General features: G+C 42.3%; 1 protein-coding gene across 5 annotated transcripts in view; it reads right to left on the bottom strand.

Moving 5' to 3' along the window:
* The window catches only part of GRB10 (growth factor receptor bound protein 10), a 201,342-nt gene that overhangs the window by 148,755 nt on the left and 34,898 nt on the right, over positions 1-17,689 (bottom strand). The gene's annotated exons all lie outside the window — the stretch shown is intronic.

Genomic DNA, 17,689 nt, shown 5'->3' with positions numbered 1-17,689 from the left:
CCGCAAAGCCCCCCCAGCCTGCACACAGCCGCCACCACCCCGCATCGCCGCAGAGCCGTGCAGCCAGTTGCAGGGCATAAGCAGTGGTGCAATGGTGGCTGCTGCATACAAGCCCCACTTTCCACCCCCTGGCTGGGTGGTACGTACGTGGCCCGCACATGGTGGTTGCCACAGCACTGCTGCTGCCATGCCCTGCGCCACTTGCCCACAAAGCTGTGCACGTGGCCATGGGATGGTAGCACAGGGTGCAGTGGCAGTTATGGTGGAGGCCTCCGTGTGCCAACTCCTGTCAGGCTGGCTGGCACATGTGTGGCCCCACAGAGTGGCACCCCTGCCCTCACCCCCTGGCCCTGCTCCTGTAAGGGGAAGTGCGGGGCATCAGCAGTGCTGGGGGAGGCTAAGGGGGGGCCTCTCATTTTTATCATGGATTTTGGGTTTTTAAATCAGAGAATTCGCAATTTTTAAATCAGAGAAAACCAGGATCCCTGCTGATCACTTAAACTGGTTTATGTGAAACTTCTGTCCCTAGCCTAGTTGTTCTTGGATTATTTTTCTCCTGGAGTGGTCATTTTTGCTCCATGAGAAAGCCTGAGTGTCTGCGCACTTGTGGTTTTTACTGGGAGAATGGTGATTTTCTGTACATAGCCACTATATCCCTGAAGGGTCTCTCTCGACACACACATGTACACACCGTGTCCCTGCTGGGTCAGTGCTGGCTTCTACCTGTGCTGCCACTGGGGCTGCCAGCACTAGAGCCAGCATGTGACCTGCAGGCACCTGCAAAAGGAGGAATGTAGCCCTCCACCTAATTGAATATGACACCCCCTATTATATAGCAAATAAAAGTAGTCAGTCAAAAACTTCATGCACAGGAAGCTTCTCTCATTGTCACTGAATCTTGTCAAGAATGGAGCTTTAAAAAAAAAAAAAAAAATCTCAAAAAAAGTAAAAGATTTGCTTAACCCAAATTTCAGGAAAAAAATTGGCTTACTGAAAACTATGTCAATGTTAGCTACTCTAAACTATACCAGTTAATCCTTCCTATAAATAGCAGCTGGATACAAAACATTGTACCATCTCTCAAACACAGATCATTATACTCAAGCATTCAGGAAATGGCTAGATTCCAAGCTTCTCAAACTATTCAAAGAGAAAGATGACAAGAAGAGAAGTGGAAGTTTTGAGGTTGGACTTTTTGTTTCATTTTGGGTTTGTTTGTTTGGGTTTTTTTTACTTGAAGTTGATACACCAAGTTATTTCATGAGTGTATATAAAAACTTGAGTTACAAAAGAAAAGATGCATCATTTCACACGCACTAAACAAAGTAAAGACCTATATTTTGAAAGCACAATAGACATTTCTTTATCTTTGAGTTCCCATTGGCCATTCAGGGGTCAGAGCTCAGGAAATTACTGTCTGTGTCACCTACCTCACTTCCTGTTTCAAATGATCCGTTTTGTTTAGATTCAAAATTGTTTTAAATAAGATAATGTTACTGATGGAAGGATCCTACTTTCTACTGAAAGGTAGGATGATGCATTTTAGACCATACTTTGTTAGACTGGCACCCTGACAAATTAATTTTACAACAGTCTTCAAAACGGCCAAAGTTTTTATTCTGTAAAAGGAACATTAGACTATGCAGAACCTTACAGTTTTAACCGGGTAAACAGAGCGTTGACATAGAGACATCGGCCAAAGCTAAGGCAAGCCACCGTGTTCTAATCTAAATAGATGTTTCCAGTTCCACTGACTGAATAGGAGAAAGGAAGAACTATTTCAAGTTAACTACTCAAGTATGCTCAAGCAGATGCACTTTAACTTGTAGAAAATATTTTTTTAACCCACTTAAGTCTTACTTTTTGTTCCTAGCCTTGGAAAAAACCTAGGAGATGCAGGACTAACAAGAAATTAAAATCTTACAAGTTATACATACTAAACCTGCATCCCAATCATAACAGGAGTATCCAAGCCTGCAACATTATGGATCTTTAGCAGTCTACTTACCTACAAGGAAGTTCTGAAGCAAACAACCAACTGTTGGCAGATCTACCAAATATTCAGCAGCAGATTTCACAGATTATTTTTATTTAGTTAACATAACCTGCAGCCAAAGATTCTCAAAAGCTCAGCAATTTGCATTTTAATAGTAACAGATTACGAGTAAAGCTGCAATTTGTCTCAGGAAAAAAACCTGTGAAAAATGTAAGGTCTCTACCTCTTCAAAAACTGGTATCCTTACTCTTAGCAAGCAAGTTTTTCCAATCCTCCCAAATGTATTGGCAGTTTGTTTGTTTTTCCCAAACACTTGTGCTGCAAACAATAAAATAAGAAGCATCTTAATTTGCATATTTTTCTCCAGCCAAAGTCTACAGGACACCTTTTGAGCAAAGAAAAGTACTGCAATTCTTCAGGAAGTATGTTGCAACACCTGAGCAGAACTACAACAGCTCTGTTAATATTGTTTAAACCCTCCAAATAGTAGGCTGTTAGGTTGGATAGGTTTAGCCATATTGATCTAAAGGAAAAAGCAATTAGGGCTCATGGTAGAGGTGATATCTTTTATTTGACCAACAAGATTTTTGCAAAAGAATTTTTTTTTGCAAAAATCTTGTTCGTCTAATAGAAGATAATCTCCTCTACCATAAGCCCCAATTGCTTTAGGCTATGTTAAAATCTTAACATACCAAAGCATTCCCACAATCACTACTCCATTACTGGGAGGACATTAAGTAGAGCATGCGTTTAAGGTTACAAACGTAGTACTCCATTTCACAAAAAAGAATCTCCGACTGATGACCATGTACACAGCATGATCAGAAAACATTGCCAGTTTCTTGAAACACCAAAGACTAGATGCTTGTGTTTTCCCCTAGTTAGGGTTTTAATTCATTATTTGGCTCTATTACATTGCAAAAGAGATTTTGTTATCAGTCAACAACAAAAGCATTTTTGTCTAATGTATTTATACGAATATTGCCTGTTGGGAAGTCAACATTTACTATACTTCTTCTAGTCTTCAAGTTAAGCCACCTAATGGAAATACAGGCTTGTGAACTGAAAATGCTGCAAAACAATAAAAATAAATAAATAAATAAATAAACGTTTAAAAAAAAAAATCACTCATTAGAAAAAGCAGAGCAAAAAGATTCCTATAACGAACTCATGCACATGCATGCCATATATATATATAAATAAAAACTAACCCTTAGAGACTGACACTAAAGAGCAGTGGTTCTCGACAACTGTAGATTCAAGGCACCTCTGGCTAGACTCGAGGTACCCTTCAAAAATGTGAGCTCTTAGTCTTCACTCTTATTTTTCTATACGCAAAAAAAAATAAAAAAATAAAAATAGAGCAGTTTTTCTGTTGCAAAGAGCTCAAAACAACCACAACTATGGATTTCTATTTGAAGTCTCTGGCTTTAATCTTGTGAATCATGTTTGTAAACCTAACTATGCTAACACTGTGTGACACCCTGCAGCACCCCTGAAAGGGTGTTGTGGTACTCTGGTTGAGAATCACTGCGCTAGAGGTATACAAATGGAGTGAAAATGAAATAACTTTATTTGACTTTGTGTGTCAGAAAAACACAACCAACAGTTCTTCATTGACTTTGGTCCATAGCCAAAAGTAGAATGTGCCCAGAAGAGCATCTTCTACAATCTCTCTTCTCTGGAATCCTATTACAGGGTGGCTGTTAGTTGTGGTTCAGTATTTCTTGAGCTACAGCTGCATGTTTCTTGTACCACCCTCACCCAAGGAAACAAAAACCTTTTATAAACTAAAACACTCACCCAGTAACGCTTGCTGGACAGATATGGACTGCCAGTATTCTCTCAATGGAATGTGCAACAGGTTTGGTGGAAAGGGAGTAAGAGCTTGTCTACACTGACACTGTGCCCTGCCCACTCATTCTTACTCCAAATCCCAACCGTGAAGTAGTGCAGCCACCTTTCTTCATCATGCCAGTTCCCTTGGCATTCTGGAATTAATTTGGTCTGGCCCTGATAACACCATTCATTTTTTGCCAGTTTGTCCAACATGCTCTATACTTGTGATCTGCAGCTTTTCTTTGTCTATACTAAGTTTTCTTAGATATTTGGTTGGAGGTTGTGAAGATTGTGGAATAGTCACTGAACAGCTCTGCCATTTTTGCTTTTTCTCATAAAGCAGCTGAACTATTGAACAGTGGATCCACTGTTTCCTTGGTCTGTCTTTTTCAATCCAATGTATTTTAGAATCTCTTTTTGTTGTCCTTCTTATCCCTCACCAGCTGTCATTTTTTTTTTGCCTTCGCTTTCTCAACTTTGTCCCTGCAGGTCTTTGTTATTCCTTGGTATTCTTAGCGACTCATCCTTCTTCCCAATGCCTATACATTCTCTTCATTTTTAGATAACTAAGAAGCATCTTATTTAGCCACACTCATCTTCTGAAGTTCTTATCTTTACTTCACATTGTAACACGCTTTTTGTCAAGCCTCCAGTTCTATGTCCTTTGTGAATTTAGCTCTCCCGGTCCCATTTATACTTCAGTCTCTCTACCCATGGGACCTTACCTATTTCTCTGTCTCCTGAAGCCTGCTATTTTGAAGTCTAGTATCTTTGTTTTGTTTAATCTTATCCCTTCCCTTCCTTAGAATCCTATCATGTAGTGATTTCTTCCTCCAAAGTTAATATTACCTTCATATTCACAGCCAATTCTTCCTTACTGGCCAGAAAAAGATTCAAGATAGATGACCCATTAATTGTATCCTCAGCTTTCTAGAACAGAAAGCTGTTCTCTAAACACACTAAGAATTTACTGAACATTTCAACTAACGTAGGGGTGTCAAACTCATTTGGTCCCACAGGCCAGGTGAGTGGTGCAGGACTGTCCTCAGGCCAGATAAATAGTGCAGAGAATGGCCCACAGATACTCCCCCAACCCTCAGTGAATCCAGTGCACATAGCACCTGCTCTGGCCAGTCTGAGACCGAGCAGGAACAGGCCTGGCATCCTGGGCACTGGGTTGCTGCCACAGGAACAAGCTGCAGTGTTGGCTTCTAGGGCTGTGTGTGTTCTAGGGCTTCTTTGGTCGCTGATTCGATTCGGCAGAGATTCAGCCCGATTCTGCGGCCGAATCTATGAATCCAAATGGAATCAGGAGACCCTTTAATCTCTCTGAACCAAATCAGAACCCTCCAAATTGATTCGGAGAGATTCGATGATTCAGACATAGACACAGCTTTAAATGTTTTTTCTATATACCTCAAGGTACCTGGGTCTGCCACTGAGCACACCAAGGACCCCCCAGGCTCCTGTGGGATGCTCCTCATCAACTGGGGACTTGACTATCCAGAAGAATTTTGTTATCATCTGCAAAACTGGAGGTTTTACTGTGCACCCCCAATTCCAGATCATTGGTGAAAATACTGAACAAAACAGGGCCTAGCACAGATACCTGTAGGACCTCACTTTTGACCTCCTCCAAACTCAAAAGTGACCATTTAGCATTACTCCTAGCTTCCTATCTTTTAATCAGCTCTCAGTCCACAAAAGAATGGTACATCATAATCAGAGCTGATACTGGAAGCTTGTCCAGGTCTACATGTTACTTACTCTACCTTTAACATCATTTGTCAATGCTGATTTTTTGGGTTTTACTTTAAAATGTCCTCCTCTTTCAGCCCTCTGCTTGGCAAATTTAAATACACTGGAAAAGTCTAAGGCAGCGGGCTGGACTCAATGTTCTTCCGAGGTCCCTTCCAGCCCTCATGTCTATGAAATCTATGACAGAATGAGATTTTTAAAAACAGATCACATTTATTGATGGTGACTGCCAGCAAAGAAGAATGTTGCTAAGAATATTTCACGGAGCAGTGCTTGCCTTTCAGTTGTTTCCATGGCATGATCACCAATTGGTCTTTACCAAGAGTGTCAAAGACAACTCCAGAATCAAGCTGAGAGGTGTACACAGACCTGAAACTGGGGTCTTCCATTATATTACCATGTGCCTATAAACAACGATAACAACTTTGCAGAAGGAAAGCTGCATTCAGCATTTAATCCTGAATTTAAAGATTCCTGTATATTTAAAGATTCCTGTATATTGAGGGGAAAAATTAATCATTTGTATCTTCCTACTTTACAATTCCCAATTATACTTGCAATTTGTTTTGGAAGTAGCATCATTTTTATTATTGCAGTCACTCTGATTTCTAGATTTCTAGTTTTTTACCATTTGTTTAAACCCATGTCATAAGGCAAGTTCACATTGTTTGGTTCTTTATTAGCAACCAGCAATATTTATAGAACATTTATTTTATCACATTCTTTTAACTCTCCATTATAGGTGTGATCTATAGTCCATCAAACTCAAGAAAAAAAGTCTTTCAATTTATATCAATGGATTATAGATCAGGCCTCAATTTTGGTTAAAATATATGAACTTCACTTTTCTATTTTTAACAAATAGGTGACTTTTAATAATCATATTAAAAAATCATAATCATATTAGGCAATCTGATGCCCTAGTTTAAGGAAACAGACTAGTTCAGACTAGAGATTTCAAAATAAAAATCAACTTCAGATTTTTAGGCAAGCTGTGTTCTCAGTTTAAAAAAAGAAAAAGATTGATTGGAAACCTAACTGCATCAGTTATAAAGTAGAAAGCCCTGTGATAATTCCTCCTTTCACTTATCAGTCTTAGAAAAACCCAGTAGAGTTGAAATAATGGTCTGTCAATCCAATATACTAATAGCTTCAAGTACTTTTCTTCTAAAAAGATGCCAATACCACTTTGTCAGCTTTCCCCTTCCCCCAAACTGTGTGGAAGTATTCAATGTTCTGGGGAACTTGCCAAAGTGACAGTATTTACTGTATGACTAATGTGCATTAATGAAGCACAAATGGACAACTATTTACTTGTGCTAATAACTAAAGCGCTTTATTAGAGTAGAGGCCACAAGTATGAAGAATTGCCAGCTTCCCCCACTTGCCAAAAGTATGTAAAAAAAACAGAGCCAATGTATAAGCACTAAGGGCTACAGCCAACATTTGGCAGAGTTCTAATTCATTATTCAATATGCAGTATATAAAGTACTAATAAACCCTGAAGCTGCCTCTCTTTTCCTTTTAAGGTCTAATAGATTACAATTCTCACTCTTGTCTTTGCTCTTAAAGTTAGAAATAGCCCCTTTACTGAGAACCCAGGGCTCATGCCCAGGTTTATCCATCCTAACTTACACTAATGAAAAGAGGAATCAAAGGAGGCTGTAACTGCATCACTACACCCCCACCAGCCCCTGGAACCAGATGCTCTAGGTAGGTACTGCAGTAGTACTTAGCTCTTCCAATTACCAAATACAGGGGTTGACAACCTATGGCCCGCAGGCTGGATCCAGTCCACAGAGCCTTTAGATATGGTCTTTGGAGTCATGCCTTCAGTGGCATCCAGCAGCAAAGTGTCCTCTTTGTGATACACCACAGGCACCCTGGGGCTCTGGCAGAAAAGGAGGTCTGCCCATGCTGTACCACAGTTAAGCGGCACTGGCTCCTGAAGAGGGGGGCTTTCCCTGTGCTGCAGCTGAGGCAAGGAGAAGCAGTGATGGTGGCTTATTCCCAATGTCTAGCTGCCTCTGACCCATGCTGGGTAAGCCTGGCCCAATCCACCAGAAAACACTGTTTCCTTACAGCAGGTGTCAGCAAAGTAGCTGCTGCCAAAATGTGTACATAAACAGCTTTCTGTTATCTGAATAACTAGAAAGAGGGTTTTGACAAACACCAGGACACTTGGTTTCAATTAATGAATGACTGGCATAGCTTAAGTATCTCCTATAATTTAGGACCACACTGCAGCTTTTGTCCCCCTACTAGAGGGATATTCTGGTCTCATCTTAGACATACAGGTAAGAACAGCTAAGTCACTTCAATATTAAATAGGTGCTACACAGCATGCATCTTAATGGCACCTCTCTAATTATAGATTAGGGAATAGATTCTCTCTCTCTCTAGAGGCCACATTTGTCACAACATAGGAGAGACATATGAGGGGAGGTGGGGGAGGAACTTTTAAAAACTTCATTTTTACTATAGCCTTTCCAGAGATAAAACTGTCAGTACTGGAGGGGGCAAGGGGAGGCAGGAAGGAATGAGGAGTTGCATTCTGTTATACAGCTCCCATATATTGTGCAGAGGTTTGTAGTATGAAGCTAGACTGGAATGAGTTCTCCAATTTAACAGAAGAGTTGTTACTGACACAAGGACACTCCTATTGCAATAAGACCTCATTAAAAATTGTAAATCTGGAAAAGATTCCATTCAAAGGGTAAGGAGGAGAAGTAAATATGCTGGATTCAGTTTGTTGTTGGAGTATTTTGATGTGGTAATTAGTAGTAGTGGGACTAATCTTATGCAAGATCTTGTGCAACTGACTGGTGGGCGAGAGTTAAGTGGTTTTTATAAATCCTGGTGGTCAGACAGGGAGTAGCATCTTAACCTAAAAACAGATTCCAGATCTAGAAAGATTTGTTCCAACCCTGCACCATCTCCTCCTCCAAAAACATTTGCTTTGACCCTAGGAAAGAGCTCCACTGAGTTCCATGATAGCCGTCGGAAAGTTTTACTACAAATTTTGAGCAATTTTCAAACTTGAATAGAATAAAATTAGGTGAGGGGAGGAAGGAATCTAAGGAACAGACAAAAAAAACCATCTGCTTAGAATGTGTTTTGGAAGCATGTGAATAATCTCCTTGGATGAATGAAAAGTCAAGGAGACAAGATGCCATGAAAATTAGTGCCAGCACCATTTCTCAACTCTCAAACACTCCAAACTCACAAAGATTCTGCCCAGACTTAATCTGGAGCTTGGCATCATAACTAGTACCAGATTGCTCACCTTTTGCAGTAGACCTGGTAGAATGGGTCAAAGATCAATGGTCTGTTGGGAGAAGCAGTAAACCTGGCAGGTCTGAAAATAGGTTTCGGTTCTGATCCAAGAGGATGAATCTCAAAGACCATTCCTATAAAAACTCACAAATTAAGATTGAACAAGCCTCTCTAGGATGCTGTTATTTCTAGGACATAAACCACTTAAAGAAAGCCACCTAGTTAGATTATATTACCTGCATTTTCTCATGGGATCTGCAGCTACGAATCTTGTCTGCTTTATGAAGCAAATCCTACAATCTTTCTTTTTTTCTTTTTTTTACTGCGAAGGAATATATGAGATAATAGCGGAACATTCTCAGTTATTATGTGGGTTATAGGTAAGAAAAGCTGAGAAATAGGGATTTAAAATGTGGAAGCTTGTAAACAAGTATTCATCTATCTTGACCGTCAAGAAGGGCTGTTTCATCAGCCAGATGTATATTTCATTTAGACTGACATCCGTTTTATAATCCAGTTAGAACCACAGATCCTTATATTAGAATTGCTAACAAACTGTAGTGAAGAAAAAAAAATCTGATATGGGTATTCCCTTAAAAAAAATAGGAAGATGTAGAAAGATAGTACAAAAGTTGTTTTCATGTGAAGTCACAACTCTCTAACATTAAATGAAAATGTTTTAAAGAAATGTAGACTAAACAGAATGAGGGGGAGGGGAAAGGAGGAAGTAGCAGCTTCTTACCACTTCTAAAATACAAAAGTGGTATTACCACAGTTACCCAAATACAGGGCAACTTTGAATTTAAGATGCCGCCCCCCCATAATTAGAATCTATAACAAGAAAATTTATAGATGTTGATATAATTTTCCATGTATGGAATCTGACTATTGGAGGGCTGTCTTAAATTCTTCTCCCTCCCCACCCCACAGTGCCGCAGTAGGGGGGCAGGCAGCAGGAGAATTAAATGGCCTGACCCCTACCCCTTCCCCCCTGCTACCTGTCCCCACCACCACTGATACCTGTGTGCCCCAGCTCTCACACCCCTGCAATCCTTTATCATCTTGTCTCCAGCACCTGCACCTCCTGCCATTTAATTCCCCCATGCCTCTAACCCTTCCCACCACTACTTCTGCTCCCGCCCTGAGCACAGAGAACATGCTGGCTCTGACCCTTTCTGGGCCCAGCAGTAGCAATTATGGCAGCAGTTGTTCCAGCCCCTGAGCCAAAGCTACAGCAGTTGCCTGCCCCCTCCCTCTCCCCTTACTCATACTCAAATCTAAGGCAAGGGCTCCCCCAGGGTTAAACAGAGAAAAAACCCTCATCTGTAAGGGTTCAAGTATTTACAGTACTTTTTTTTTTTTTTTTTTTTTTTTTTTAAGTTGCTTAAACTAACAACAAATCCAACATTGCCTCAAATGTGCAAGTGCAGCCTTCAGATGCCTGAGGAAATGGCTGTTCAAAGACCGCAACATCAGATCTGAAACCAAGCCCATGGTTTATCAAATAGTTGGGACTCCCACCTTATCATATGGAGCTGAGATATGGACAATGTACAGGTACACCAAGTTGCTGGAGAATAACCATCAATGCTGCCTATGGAAGATCCTTCAAATCAAATAGGAAGATAGATGCACAAACATTAGTGTGCTCTTGCAAGCAAACACCATGACCATCAAGGTGATCATCATCCAACATCAGCTTCACTAAGCCAGCCATGTCATCTAGATGTCTGACTCAAGAGTCCCGAAGCAAGTTTTAATCTCCCAACTTAGTCAAAGTGTAAACTCAAAAGGAGGGTAGAGAAAATGCTTCAAGGATATCCTCAAGGCCTACTTGAAAAAAATGCAACATTGACATCAACTCATGGGAGACCATCACCCAGGACCGCTCCAAATGGAGGAAGAGTCTGCTGCAAGAATCTCAGTACTTTGAAACCTTATGATGACAACAGGAAATGGAAAAGTGGGAGCAGCAGAAACAGCATGTCACAGACTGAATCAAGAATCCAGAGGCACCTACCCCACACAAAAACACATGCCAGAGATACAACAGAGTTTGTCAATCCCAGATAGGCCTCGCCAGCCATTTTTGGACCCACAGAAAAGACAATCATGGAAGACCATCATCCTTGACTGGATATACCCAAACATGAGCAGCTCCCTGGGAAAAATCTCATCCAAGAAAGTCAGGAAAGATCCTCCACAACAGATCTGACCAACTTCTGGGCAGCAGGAGCTGCTTGCTGCAAGGGCAGCCCTTCTCCCCTCTCCCCCCCACCTGCCACACAGGCCATTCAGCACCTTGCTCCCCGAGATGCATCTCCCATGCAGGCTCCCTCCTCCCACCTGCTGCAATACAGGCAGCCCAGCTCCCCTGCTGCCGCACCAACACAGCATCCCCTCACGGCCATGCTCACTCACATGCAGTGCTAGGAGCTAGCCTCTTTCCTTTCCTGCACAAGCAGCCCAGCCCCCACCATGGCACAAAGAACAGTCAGCCTGCCTTCTCTAGCTGAACTGCCGTGTCCCCAACAGCTGGGGAAGTAGAAGCCAGAGGAGGGCAAGGGAGCTCAAAGAACCCAGATACTAAGGGCATTTATGCGCATACAGTTGTCTGCTCCGATGTGCTGGATCTCTGGCACATGAGAGCAGACTTGATTAATCAAGTGTGCTCCTCATGCAAGCTGACACACCCAGTGCTGCACTGCATGAATTTGTATAAATGGCAAAATGCGCAATCGCGCTGAGAAAAATGGCAGCAGCGCACTTTTGAACTAAAATACCTTCTATGTTTTTTAGTTCAAAAGTGCGCAACCACCATTTTCTCAGCACTGAAGCACTTTTAGCTGTTTATACAAATGCATGCACCGCAGCGCCAGATGCTTTTAAAAGCGCTCGGCACTGTGGCGCAAGTATATGTATAAATGCCCTAAATTAGAAGCAACATGGTGGGGTGAGCAGCAGTCAGGCAGGAACCTTCTGACCACGTGCTAACCCTCCCGGGGCACACGCGGCTCATGGGCCGCCAGCTGGACAGCCCCACTCTACAATAGCAACAACAACCTCACCCTGCAGTTTGGGAGACCAGCCAGCTTCTCAGCTGCTTTAGGAACAGCAATGGTTGTACAGCACTGCTCTAATGAGCCTGCATTTATCTATATCAGAAAAAAGCTTACATATGTGCAAAGAAATAGACCCCCTTTTCATGTGGCTACAGAAGGCTTAATATTACTGTAATTAGTACAACTTGATTAGAGGTTTGCTTTACTCTAAAACCTTGGGGCAATTCTGGAGTAAAAATATTAGGTGCAAAGTTCTATTCTGAATCCCTGCCTGCTGGTGCTGTATTTGATCTTGAAATCCTGAGCCTACGGAGAGCAAGGAAGAAAGATCCGAATTCTCCCCCTACTTTGTAACCAAGTGTTTGTATTCTATTTAATGCCAAGTTATTTGTTGAGCACTGCCAAACAAGTCTTCCTTCTAACAGGAATTAAGCCATATGAAACTGAACACTAGTGCATTTAATAATGAAGTTTGTCCCCTCCTTTGTCTCAGTACAGCGGCGGTTGGGAGAGGAGGGAAAAAAAAAGGGGGGAGGGAGGTAGGGATAGAGACAGTAATGCAAAAGCATACCTCCTGCATTCACAGAATTTCATGTTTTACAAACTGGGTGCCAAATCCTTAATCTAGCCATTTGCAAGGGCATTTAGACTTGAAAAATTTATACCACCAAGGGTTAAGAAATTAAGTCTTGTATTAGGGTCAAGTCACCGTGCGTAAATACTGCTGTGACTACAGATTGCAAAAGAACGGAAACACAGTAAATCATCCCATTTTTTCTGAGAAATTCTGGAACTATAATCTGAATTTCCAGGAACAGAAGACAAACACTGCCAAATTTTACTGTTGAATTTTTACTGAAGAGTTAGAAAATTGGGAAAGGGCTCCAGAAAGCCGAAAGGTAGTATTGATTTTTCTCCACAAAGCTAGAGATTGCATTCCCCTAGAAACACACAAATGAGCAAATGGTTTGTGCAAGCTCCTGATACAGTAAAGAAAATCTCATGTAAACAAAGTCCTACATTTGCCACTTTAGAAGCTCTTATAAACAAATCTGCTAGCAAGGAATCTTATCAGACACCCAATCACCTACATTAAAAAAAACAACAACAAAAAAACAACAGTCGAGCTGGTTTGACTGCTGCTTCTGGTTAAACTTTGAACTAAGGAAGTAACAGATGAGAAAATAAGAGAAACCAAGAGATTTCAGTATTTTGAGATAAGGTAACCTACAACCAGGTGCCTCTATCCATTCTAAACCTTGAGGTACCAAAATAAGAAAACCAGTGTGTAGAAACTACAAGAATGAGGTTTTTTGGACTTTGACTTACGTAAGTTAAGGAAGATTTATTAAATTCTATTAAGAAAAATACAAATAAAAAGCAAAGAAAGAATTTTTTAAAAATCACAGTATACTGCAACCTAGGCTTTCTTTTAGCCTTTAAACCAATATGAAATGGGTTCAGTAACCAGTTTTGTACATCAAAATAAAGACTTCTAATCAAACTGAAGATTGGAAAAAACAGATGTTCCCTTTTCTAAAGAGAACTTAATTCCCCACAGAAGATACATTAGTTGTGAATGGGTTTCCCAAGCCAATTTTTGCAACAGGTTCAATCATTAATTTCAGGAATGCTAGCACACAGTAAGTTTCACATAACCTTTCCTGGCACAACTGTTATTAATAGGAGTCACTCTTTCACTGTCCTCTCTGGATGCTGGTTCAGAAGTGTTGCTTTACCACCATACATGGATGATCCAATCCACAGCAGCTGTGCCTGCTTCTGTAGCCTCATGCAACTAAGGATATTCAAAAATCTAAGAATCAATGCAGAGTACAAACAGATTTTCAGAGAGATGGGAGCAAAGAAAGACACCAGTGTAAGCTTCCAAATGCAAGACAGGAAGATTAGAGTTACTAGTATTGTCACCTCTTCCACGATTCTCACAATACTTGTCATTATTCCTGAAGATCCAGCCTCTGGAATCAAGCAATTAAGAATCTGAGCTTTCATCATAAAACTTAGTTCTAGCCTCAGAGATTGCAGAGAAAAGCTGGGAAGTACAGCCTATGCCCTGACAAACTAGAAGCTAGAAATGAAAATAAAAGCCTTCCCCCCCACACACAAGGCATTTCTGAAGATCGAATAAGTTGGGTGTGATGGATTGGAAACACTTTTCCATCCACTTTGGATACTCTTAATTAACTTTGCCTGTATTGTAAAAGCAGGAGCAGCAATAAAAGAGTACCAAGTATTCTAGAACTGGAAAAGCCTTCTGTCTCCACAAGGCAACTTGGGCAGAAAGTTAAGTTCTCATTAAACCAGTGATCTCCAACCTTTTCATGGTAAAGATCACTTTCTGGAAGTAAAGGGCACCCCAGAATCTACCATGCCCCCCACCTAGCCCGCACCCCGCCCCGTCTCCCTGCCAGGACACGCATCCCGCCGATGGGCAGGCAAGGGGGCAAGGCTCAGCCAAAAGAAAATGTAGAAATAACAGTATACAACAATATATTTTATTCTCTCCTTGTTAATTTTAATATAGGTCTGTCCAGAATTAGTGAAAAATTGTGTGACCACAATAAGGGGATAGGTTGTTGAAGTGAGAAAACTGATATGACCTAAGTAGATATAACGGGTGAGGGACCCACCTGAGGATCTGTGCCCGAGTACATAAAATGTTACTCTTAAAGAAGCAGTGAGAACTCCCTCTAGTGTTCGTTACTGCTGGTGTGATCACATGGAAGATGAAAGGCCCAGCTATATTCCCAGGTCAACTGAACCCTGCAGTTATGGCTAAATTAGGCAGGGCTTTTAAATAGCGCTCAAGAGAGCACCAGGAGCTGGAATCTGGATTGCATGAGACAAGTAACCCTTGCATCACCTACCGACAGTATTGAGGTTTTGCACCAAAAATGTACCCATGCAGACAGGAGCTCCTCTGGGAAGGAAAGAAACAAGGTTTGTGATCCTGGCAGCTCCTCATCCACTATGCTTCGTTCTTGGCCCGTTCTGCCACCCAGGGCCACGTGCAGGGGGAGGAGGGGGAGGCTCTTGCTGCTGGGCACAGCCCGATGGAGCCCTTGGGTGCCTGTGCCCCCTCCCCTTGTGCTCTGGGTGCAGCAGGCAACCCGCAGCAGCAGCCGCTTCGTCCCAGAGCATGAAGGGGAAGGGCACAGGCCCCTGGAGCCCCTGCCGGGTTGTGCCCAGCAGCAGGAGTCCCCCACCGCATGCCCCTGGGTGGCGGAAGTCCCAGACCCAGTCAGGCTGGGGACACCACACAAGTGCCCACTACTGAGCTGAGCTGCATGTGGCCAGCTGCAGTAGGAATCAAGGTACAGCAGCAGCCACCTCTGCTACTTCTGCCCCTGCAAAGATGGGGAGGGAGCTCTGCCGAGTCCCTGGAGGAGTCCCCCTGGTGTTCTAATCCTCACACCACCCAATGGGGCTGGGACCCTACTTACCATCCACTGCTCCTGGATGAGGACAGTCCCTCACCATGGGGGTGTCAATCTGCCCCCCCCCCCTTCTCTCCCCCACAGATGGACCTGCTGGGGGTGGCGCGTGTGCGCATGTCCGTGTGCCCAGCTGTCCCCCACAACCCAGGATTGACCTAAAGAGGCTCAGGCATCGACAGGTCGCAAGCCCCAGGTTGGTGACCACTGAAGTAAACCATTTTCAAAGGAAGATCCCTACCCTGCAGGCATATAAACCACAGTAACACAATGTGCATTTTGCCTTCCTCTGTGGGCTGGTCCCTATGGTTAAGAATTTGTTATAGCTGTAATCTAAGGAAGTTTCTACTTTAGCTCAAGCAGTAAAGAATACTAGATTTTACTGCTGTTCATCCATACATGATCATCAGCCACTAGACAAACTTCTATGAGAGCAGAAAGCTTGCAAAGAAGAAAAAAAAAAAAAAAAAAAAAAAAAATCAACTGTTGTCACTGACTTCAAGAGACAAAAGAGGGTGAAGTGTCTCAGAGAAGAACAGGCCTCTCAGCCCTATGAGTGCTATCTTGGGGAAGACTTCGGAGAATGATGACCTTCAGCACTGAGTTGCACACAGAGAAGAACATCTGGTTTTGTCTGATTTTATAGTAAAGATCTCCACTGATGGAATATCTCATCAAATTTCCCAGATTATTCATCATGTTACCTAGTTTAAAGTCCAGGTTCAGTTTACTCACTTTGGATTGGAAGATTCATTTTTGTTAGTACACGCCAGTGAAAACAGGCCATAGGGAGGCATTCATGTCTAGCGCTGCAAATTTCTGGGAAAGTACTAGCAAGAGCGAGTATACAAGCATTCCAGCCTGCAACTGCCCCTTCTTCTCTGTTTCCCATGTGTTCCCCGATCAAGGTGACCCTGGACTGGTTAAGGCAGGGGAGCAAGTGCTCCACTGCTCCCAGGAAGAAATAAGCAGCTTCTGCTTCCCACATGTTCTCAAGACCGAGTGAACCACATCTGGATAAGGCATGGGGAGCCTTGTGCAACTGCTGTTCCCCTCTCCTCCACAAGACCAGGTCCATCCTGGTCCAAGGAGTGCACAGGGAGCATTCACCAGCCACTCTACTCTCCCCAGTCCTAGGAAGGAATCAGCTCCCCACATCTCTTTCAGACTGGAGGAGTGCAGCACCAGAACCTTATAAATGTTCTTGCCTTCACAAGAATTTCTTGCACAGGCAAAGTCTTCCATACTGAACCAAGGAAGAACTTTCTCTTAGAACTTGTATGTTTCCTGCGGGTGAAACTGAACAAATGCCTGTATGCTCCCACCTCCTAGCAGGAGATAGGCATTTCTTCTGTTAGAAATGTCACTCCTGTCCATACCCACAGACTAGTCTATCCAGAATATGTTAAGAAATGAAGAGCTAGCTGAATTAAATCAATGCTGGAGCGAAAAGGAAAAAGACATTCTACAGGGCAATCTTGCTATTTGTCTAAAGCTCCCACCATAATTTTTACCTGAACCCTAGCAGAGTTTAGAAAATGTTACTGCCAACTCCTATTGACAATTCAGCTACCAGATAGTCATTCCAGGTTACCCTCTATCACCAAAAAATAAAAACATCTTATGCAAGGACAGTGGAAGCAAATTCCATACGTAGAAAATTGAACTGTGGAACTCGCTTATAAAAAGATACTGAAACAAAAGGTCTCAAGAAGGACTAGTCACCGCATGCTTATTGTTTTTAATTTAGTATTGGTGTGGCTGTAGGGCTCAAAGGAAGCCCAATCTGGTCTTGGTTGTGGTAAGCACTCTACATAAAACAAAAGAGAATAGTCTCTGCTCCAGAGAGCTCATCTGCACTCTCATTATACTAGAGTTAAAAGCATCACAAGAGGCATATTTTAAAAAGCCAACCACTAATTGCCTGGGGAATGGAAGAAATACATTTTCAGGCATACTATTGTCTAGTTCTCTATTACAGGAGTATTATATCTTCCTCTCAAACATCTGGTCTTTGTTACTCTTAAAAATGAGATAACAACTAGATGGGCCTGCGATCCAGGCCAATACAGCAATCCCTGCATTTCCCATTTCTGCTAAATTGATATTCAGCATCCACTTCAGTGCAAGAGATATTGCCACATTCCACTGGTGTTCTGGCCTGGGAAAGTTTATTCCCTACCATCAAATCAATGTGTTTTTCACTCCAGACTGCCAATTTTATTTGCTAAAAATAGCCTTATCTTTACTGCAGTGGGGGCCAACCTTTGTGTCTGGCTTGCCCCAAATTAGCCCTGCACCTT

This window comes from Alligator sinensis, unplaced genomic scaffold (assembly GCF_000455745.1).
Source record: "Alligator sinensis unplaced genomic scaffold, ASM45574v1 scaffold796_1, whole genome shotgun sequence".
Classification (NCBI taxonomy): domain Eukaryota; kingdom Metazoa; phylum Chordata; order Crocodylia; family Alligatoridae; genus Alligator; species Alligator sinensis.
Note: the sequence above shows the minus strand (reverse complement) of the source record. Positions and strands in the feature narration are given on the sequence as shown.